We start from the raw sequence: 9,356 nt of genomic DNA, 5'->3' as shown, positions 1-9,356 counted from the left end.
AAAACATTTGGAAGGTAGAGCGCTCCAAATTCTGGAGAAGTGTCAGAGTTTGTTTGTGGCGAACCCCAAGATGCAGAGATGGAGGCAGGCTTGGAGTGAGAAAACATGATTTAATAAAAATACTAAAACAATAACAAACCAAAGGGCTACAACAAAAAGCGCACACGGGCCGGATAACAAACAAAGAGAGCTAGCATGGGAATTACCAAACAAACGGAGATTAGCATGGGAGCTAGCAAAAACAAAAAGGCCTAGCGTGGAAGCTAGCAGGTATCGAGCAGGAAACAAGTCGTACATGCAATATGAAAACAAACTTGGAAGCAGGGAACAAAAGTCAGTGAGCTAAAAACCGCAATCAAATATAGCTTACCGCAACGCTGCATTGACAAGACATGATACGACACGACACGACAGGTAGCAATGACAAGAGCGACAATAATCCAGCCCTGACTGGAGGAACAAAGCAGGTAAAATCGGACCGGGCTGATTGACACCACGTGTGACCAGGTGCCACTCAGCCGCAGCTGAGGGGAAACAGCGCACAGGGGAAAAAAAACAGGAAACAGACAAAATAAGAGCGCTGACAGGAACTATAAACAGGAAATACTAAACACACACAGAGGGAAAACTAAAACACAAACAAACTGTCTGTGGGCAAGCCCGACAAGAAGAAGACGAAAAAGTGCCATTTCTGCTTGTACGTGCTCCGTGTGTTGACTCTCACGGGAAAAAAAAAAAAGTACTGGTATTATATTGCCTTATTATTGATATTACATGGAGTAGGCACTCGGTACTATGTTGACTCACAGGAAAACAAAAAGTACTGGCATTTTTCAAAGGCAGTGTAGTACCTTTTTAAAAATTAATTAGTACTACAGTACTTTATTAGTACCCGTCTATCGTACAACCCTATTTTTGGTGGGTACTCCGGCTTCCTCCCACCTCCAAAGACATGCACCTGGGGATAGGTTGATTGGCAACACTAAATTGGCCCTAGTGTGTGAATGTGAGTGTGAATGTTGTCTGTCTATCTGTGTTTGCCCTGCGATGAGGTGGCGACTTGTCCAGGGTGTACCGCGCCTTCCGCCCGATTGTAGCTGAGATAGGCGCCAGCGCCCTCCGCGACCCCGAAAGGGAATAAGCGGTAGGAAATGGATGGATGGATGGACGTTGCGTCTCGTTTTGGGCCCCCTTAAGGGCCCCTGGTCTTGGAGCGTCGGGGGACCACAGATCCGTTTTGCTGGCAGAACGACCTGTTTCCACGCATCAATAATCTCCCGTGCGGCTCGGGTGTGTTCCGACGCCCAGAGCGCCGAGACTCCGCCCAAAGTGGGTGGGGTCTGAGGCGCCCGCGACAACGATCAGCTTTCCTTTGGGCCGCAAACGTCACATTTTCACGTCCTCGTTCAGTCAAGTGTGGCGTTGACCTCTGGATAGTCGGTCCCTCCTGGTTTGAGTTCTCTGGTGGTTTCTGCTGGCATCTTAAAGAGAATAATCAGTTTTTGGAAGTGAGGTGTGGAACCAGTCCGGCAGGGTGAACTGGTGCGTCATGTTGGGTAATACCAAATTCTCTTCTTCGCCGTCTCAATCAAGCCTTTTCTTTCTTCTCAAGCTCTTCTGCTCAGTTTCATTATGAAAGCCGAAAATGTTCACAAACACCATTTATTTATTTATTTGCTCTAACCACAAAGGTTTCCTGGACTTTGATGCACTAAAGAAGCTTCTGGAAGGCTGCAAGACTTGACTGGAGCAAAGGGCTGTTTTTCCTTCTTGTTGGACCTGTGTGTGTCTGTGTTGTGTGCTTTGTAAGTCTTTTCAGTCGGCAAGATGAGCAAAACCAAGAACAAAAGTGAAAACAAGACAGAAAAAGCTTTAGCGGCTGAAAAGGAGCAATTTGGGAAACAACAGGTAAGGATTTTTAGTTTGTTATAGTAAGCTCTTATTGGCTAAAACTGTCTTTTTCCAGGTCCAATTCACTAAAATACATCAAATATTGTTACATTATTGACATATAGTGTTAATAATTGAACAAAACCAGAATTTTTATGGTTTAATTCACTAAAATACGTCAAATATTGCCTCATTATTGACATATAGTGTTAATAATTGAAGAAAACCACATTTTTTTTGTGGTTTAATTCACTAAAATACACAATTTATTGCCACTTTATTGACATATAGTGTAAAAAAAAAAAAATGAGACAGCACTTTTTTTAGTCCCATTCACTAAAATACATCAAATGTTCTTGAGTTATTTACATATACTGTTAATAATTGAACAAAACCACAGTTTAATTCACTAAAATACATCATTTTTTGACACAATTTTGACACATACTGTATACAATAAATGACACTATACTTTTTTAGTCCCGTTCACTAAAATACATCAAATATTGTTACATTATTGACATATAGTGTTAATAATTGAACAAAACCAGAATTTGTATGGTTTAATTCACTAAAATACATCAAATATTGCCTCATTATTGACATATAGTGTTAATAATTGAAGAAAACCACATTTTTTTTGTGGTTTAATTCACTAAAATACACAATTTATTGCCATTTTATTGACATATAGTGTAAAAAAAAAAAATGAGACAGCACTTTTTTAGTCCCATTCACTAAAATACATCAAATATTGTTACATTATTGACATATAGTGTTAATAATTGAAAGAACCCAGAATTTTTATGGTTTCATTCACTAAAATACGTCAAATATTGCCTCATTATTGAAATATAGCGTTAATAATTGAACAAAACCACATTTTTTGTGTGGTTTAATTCACTAAAATACACAATTTGTTGCCACTTTATTGACATATAGTGTAAAAAAAAAATGAGACCACTTTTTTTAGTCCCATTCACTAAAATACATCAAATATTGTTACATTATTGACATATAGTGTTAATAATTGAACAAAACCAGAATTTTTATGGTTTAATTCACTAAAACACGTCAAATGTTGCCTCATTATTGACATATAGTGTTAATAATTGAAGAAAACCACATTTTTTTTGTGGTTTGATTCACTAAAATACACAATTTATTGCCACTTTATTGACATATAGTGTAAAAAAAAAAATGAGACAGCACTTTTTTTAGTCCCATTCACTAAAATACATCAAATATTCTTGAATTATTTACATATACTGTTAATAATTGAACAAAACCACAGTTTAATTCACTAAAATACATCATTTGTTGACACAATTTTGACACATACTGTATACTTTTTTAGTCCCATTCACTAAAATACATCAAATATTCCTGAATTATTGACATATCGTGTGACTATACTGACAATAAAATGCTTTTTATGGTGAAATACATTAAGCTACATCAAATATTGCCACATTATTGACATATATTGTATATTTACTGTCAGAGCACTGCTTTATATGATCAAATTCACTAAAATGCATCAAATATTTGACATACATTGTTTTTTCTTTTGTCCCACTCACTAAAATACATTACACATTGTCACATTATTGACATATCGTGTCAATAAGTATATTACGTATCACTTCTTTTGGTCAAATTCACTATACAATTCATCAAATATTGCTTCATTATTGACATTATATACTGTAAATAAATTGACGGAAAAGCAAATTTTTAGTCCCATTCACTAAACTAGATCAACTATTGCTACATTATTGATATTATATACTGTAAACAAAGTGATGCAACAGTATTATTTCAGAGGGATTCACTAAAGTACATCAATTTGTGCCTAGTGCTAGAGTCGGTCCTCACACTGACGACACACACTAAAGTGCTAGAGTCGGTCGTCACACTGACAAAACACTCTAAAATGCTAGAGTTGGTCCTCACACTGACGACACACACTCAAGTGCTAGAGTCGGTCCTCACACTGACGAAACAAACTAAAATGCTAGAGTCGGTCCTCACACTGACAAAACACACTAAAATGCTACAGTCGGTCCTCACACTGACGAAACACACTAAAGTGCTAGAGTTGGTCTTGACACTGACGAAACACACTAAAATGCTAGTCGGTCCTCACAGTGACGACACACACTAAAGGGCTACAGTCGGTCCTCACACTGACGACACACACTAAAGTGCTAAAGTCGGTCCTCACACTGACGACACACACTAAAGGGCTACAGTCGGTCCTCACACTGACGACATACACTTAAGTGCTAGAGTCGGTCCTCACACTGACAACACACACTAAAGTGCTACAGTCGGTCCTCACACTGACTACAAACACTAAAGTACCACAGTCGGTCCTCACACTTACGGCACACACTAACGTGCCACAGTCGGTCCTCACACTGACGTAACACACTTAAGAGCTAGAGTTGGTCCTCATATTGACAAAACACACTAAAGTGCTAGAGTCCGTCCTCACACTGACGACACACACTAAAGTGCTAGAGTCGGTCCTCACACTGACGACGCACACTAAAGTGCTACAGTCGGTTCTCACACTGACGACACACACTAAAGTGCTACAGTCGGTCCTCACACTGACGACACACACTAAAGTGCTAGAGTCGGTCGTCACACTGACAAAAACACTCTAAAATGCTAGAGTTGGTCCTCACACTGACGACACACACTCAAGTGCTAGAGTCGGTCCTCACACTGACGAAACAAACTAAAATGCTAGAGTCGGTCCTCACAATGACGAAACAAACTAAAAGGATAGAGTCGGTCCTCACACTGACGAAACACACTAAAATGCTACAGTCGGTCCTCACACTGACGAAACACACTAAAGTGCTAGAGTCGGTCCTCACACTGACGACACACACTAAATAGCTACAGTCGGTCCTCACACTGACGACACACACTAAATTGATAAAGTCGGTCCTCACACTGACGACACACACTGAAGGGCTTGAATCGGTCCTCACACTGACAACACACATTAAAGGGCTACAGTCGGTCCTCACACTGACGACATACACTTAAGTGCTAGAGTCGGTCCTCATACTGACTACACACACTAAAGTACCACAGTCGGTCCTCACACTTACGACAGAAACTAAAGTGCTAGAGTCGGTCCTCAGACTGACGACACACACTAAAGTTCTATAGTGGGTCCTCACATTGACGACACACACTAAAGTGCCACAGTCGGTCCTCACACTGACGACACACACTAAAGTGCCACAGTCGGTCCTCACATTGACGACACACACTAACGTGCCACAGTCGGTCCTCACACTGACGAAACACACTTAAGAGCTAGATTCGGTCCTCATACTGACGACACACACTAAAGTGCTAGAGTCCGTCCTCACACTGACGACACACACTAAAGTGCTAGAGTCGGTTCTCACTCTGACGACACACACTAAAGTGCTACAGTCGGTCCTCACACTGACGACAAACACTAACGTGCTAGAGTCGTTCCTCACACTGACGACGCACACTAAAGTGCTAGAGTCGGTCCTCACTCTGACGACACACACTAAAGTGCTACAGTCGGTCCTCACACTGACGACAAACACTAACGTGCTAGAGTCGTTCCTCACACTGACGACGCACACTAAAGTGCTACAGTCGGTTCTCACACTGACGAGACGCACTAAAGTGCTACAGTCAGTCCTCACATTGACGACACGCACTAAAGTGCTAGAGTTGGTCCTCACACTGACGACACAAATTAAAGTGCCACAGTCGGTCCTCAGACTGACGACACACACTAAAGTGCTATAGTGGGTCCTCACATTGACAACACATACTAAAGTGCCACAGTCGGTCCTCACATTGACGACACACACTAACGTGCCACAGTCGGTCCTCACACTGACGAAACACACTTAAGAGCTAGAGTCGGTCCTCATACTGACGACACACACTAAAGTGCTAGAGTCCGTCCTCACTCTGACGACACACACTAAAGTGCTACAGTCGGTCCTCACACTGACGACAAACACTAACGTGCTAGAGTCGTTCCTCACACTGACGACGCACACTAAAGTGCTACAGTCGGTTCTCACACTGACAACACGCACTAAAGTGATAAAGTCAGTCCTCACATTGACGACACGCACTAAAGTGCTAGAGTTGGTCCTCACACTGACGACACAAATTAAAGTGCCACAGTCGGTCCTCACACTGACGACACACACTATGGTGCCACAGCCGGTCCTCACATTGACGACACACACTAAAGTGCTAGTGTCGGTCCTCACACTGACGACACACACTAAAGTGCTACAGTCGATCCTCACACTGACGACAAACACTAAAATGCTAGAGTCGTTCCTCACACTGACGACACACATTAGAGTGCTACAGTCGGTCCTCACACTGACAACACGACTAAAGTGCTACAGTCAGTCCTCACACTGACAACACACACTAAAGTGCTAGAGTCGGTCCTCACACTGACAAAACACACTAAAATGCTACAGTCGGTCCTCACACTGACGACACACATTAAAATGCTACAGTTGGTCCTGATACTGTCGACACACACTAAAAAGCTACAGTTGGTCCTCACGCTGTCGACACACACTAAAATGCTACAGTTGGTCCTCACGCTGACGACACACACTAAAGTGCTAGGGTTGGTTCTCACACTGACGACACACATTAAAGTGCCACAGTCGGTCCTCACACTGACGACACACTAAAAAAGTGCTAGAGTCGGTCCTCACACTGACGAAACACACTAAAATGCTAAAGTCGGTCCTCACACTGACGAAACACACTAAATTGCTAGAGTCGGTCCTCACACTGACAACACACACTAAAATGCTACAGTCGGTCCTCACACTGACGACACACACTTGAGTCAGTCCTCACACTGTCGACACACACTAAAATGCTACAGTCGGTCTTCACACTGACGACACACACTAGAACGCTACAGTCGGTCCTCACACTGTTGACACACACTAAAATGCTACAGTTGGTCCTCACACTGACGACACACACTAAAAGGTTTGAGTCGGTCCTCACACCGATGAAACACACTAAAATGCTACAGTCGGTCCTCACACTGACAACACGACTAAAGTGCTACAGTTAGTCCTCACACTGACAACACACACTAAAGTGCTAGAGTCGGTCCTCACACTGACAAAACACACTAAAATGCTACAGTCGGTCCTCACACTGACGACACACATTAAAATGCTACAGTTGGTCCTGATACTGTCGACACACACTAAAAAGCTACAGTTGGTCCTCACACTGTCGACACACACTAAAATGCTACAGTTGGTCCTCACGCTGACGACACACACTAAAGTGCTAGAGTTGGTTCTCACACTGACGACACACATTAAAGTGCCACAGTCGGTCCTCACACTGACGACACACACTAAAGTGCTAGAGTCGGTCCTCACACTGACGAAACACACTAAAATGCTAAAGTCGGTCCTCACACTGACGAAACACACTAAATTGCTAGAGTCGGTCCTCACACTGACAACACACACTAAAATGCTACAGTTGGTCCTCACACTGACGACACACACTTGAGTCAGTCCTCACACTGTCGACACACACTAAAATGCTACAGTCGGTCCTCACACTGACGACACACACTAGAAGGCTACAGTCGGTCCTCACACTGTTGACACACACTAAAATGCTACAGTCGGTCCTCACACTGACGACACACACTAAAAAGTTTGAGTCGGTCCTCACACCGATGAAACACACTAAAATGCTACAGTCGGTCCTCACACTGACGACACACACTAAAATGCTACAGTCGGTCCTCACACTGACGAAACACACTAAATTGCTGGAGTCGGTCCTCACACTGACGACACACACTAAAATGCTACAGTTGGCAACTACAGGTTTAAATAATGGACATGATTAGTGCAAACAGGTGTGAGACATGAGAACAGGGGCGTGACATGAGTTGCTATGGTAACAAAACAAACCAGGAAGTGCAAAAACCGGAACTGATTGTCCACAAAACCGAACATGACCAAAACAAAACATGATCCCATAGGCGTGACAATCAGGAGCAAGGGTGAAGTGTCTTGCTCAAGGACACAACGGAGGTGACTTGGTTGGGAGAAGGTGGGGATTGAACCAGGAACCCTCAGATTGCTGGCACGGCCATTCTCCCAAACATGCCGCGCCGTCCCGCAAATAATATAATATAATAATATTAAACCTGGAATTCTGGGAATTTCTCTGAATTTGTCAAGAAAAAGCCCGCGATTCTCGAATATGCCGAACAGTTTGAAGTCGGAACGGTTTGAATTGGATAAAAAACATTTGGAAGGTAGAGCGCTCCAAATTCTGGAGAAGTGTCAGAGTTTGTTTGTGGCGAACCCCAAGATGCAGAGATGGAGGCAGGCTTGGAGTGAGAAAACATGATTTAATAAAAATACTAAAACAATAACAAACCAAAGGGCTACAACAAAAAGCGCACACGGGCCGGATAACAAACAAAGAGAGCTAGCATGGGAATTACCAAACAAACGGAGATTAGCATGGGAGCTAGCAAAAACAAAAAGGCCTAGCGTGGAAGCTAGCAGGTATCGAGCAGGAAACAAGTCGTACATGCAATATGAAAACAAACTTGGAAGCAGGGAACAAAAGTCAGTGAGCTAAAAACCGCAATCAAATATAGCTTACCGCAACGCTGCATTGACAAGACATGATACGACACGACACGACAGGTAGCAATGACAAGAGCGACAATAATCCAGCCCTGACTGGAGGAACAAAGCAGGTAAAATCGGACCGGGCTGATTGACACCACGTGTGACCAGGTGCCACTCAGCCGCAGCTGAGGGGAAACAGCGCACAGGGGAAAAAAAACAGGAAACAGACAAAATAAGAGCGCTGACAGGAACTATAAACAGGAAATACTAAACACACACAGAGGGAAAACTAAAACACAAACAAACTGTCTGTGGGCAAGCCCGACAAGAAGAAGACGAAAAAGTGCCATTTCTGCTTGTACGTGCTCCGTGTGTTGACTCTCACGGGAAAAAAAAAAAAGTACTGGTATTATATTGCCTTATTATTGATATTACATGGAGTAGGCACTCGGTACTATGTTGACTCACAGGAAAACAAAAAGTACTGGCATTTTTCAAAGGCAGTGTAGTACCTTTTTAAAAATTAATTAGTACTACAGTACTTTATTAGTACCCGTCTATCGTACAACCCTATTTTTGGTGGGTACTCCGGCTTCCTCCCACCTCCAAAGACATGCACCTGGGGATAGGTTGATTGGCAACACTAAATTGGCCCTAGTGTGTGAATGTGAGTGTGAATGTTGTCTGTCTATCTGTGTTTGCCCTGCGATGAGGTGGCGACTTGTCCAGGGTGTACCGCGCCTTCCGCCCGATTGTAGCTGAGATAGGCGCCAGCGCCCTCCGCGA

The 9,356-nt window shown here is 43.0% G+C and overlaps 1 protein-coding gene across 2 annotated transcripts in view; it reads left to right on the top strand.

The window, feature by feature from the left end:
• The first annotated feature begins 1,309 nt into the window (after positions 1-1,309).
• Positions 1,310-9,356, top strand: part of LOC133557408 (huntingtin-interacting protein 1-related protein-like) — a 61,315-nt gene continuing 53,268 nt past the window's right edge. Inside the window, exons 1-2 of one of the 2 annotated variants that reach the window (XM_061907839.1) lie at positions 1,310-1,542; positions 1,692-1,908. The gene's annotated coding sequence lies outside the window, so the exon portion shown is untranslated. Of the gene's footprint in view, positions 1,557-1,691; positions 1,909-9,356 lie in introns of both variants that reach the window. The other variant, XM_061907837.1, reaches the window with a different exon arrangement.

Source organism: Nerophis ophidion, linkage group LG08, assembly GCF_033978795.1.
Source record: "Nerophis ophidion isolate RoL-2023_Sa linkage group LG08, RoL_Noph_v1.0, whole genome shotgun sequence".
NCBI lineage: Eukaryota > Metazoa > Chordata > Actinopteri > Syngnathiformes > Syngnathidae > Nerophis > Nerophis ophidion.
This window is presented reverse-complemented; position numbering and strand designations above follow the sequence as displayed.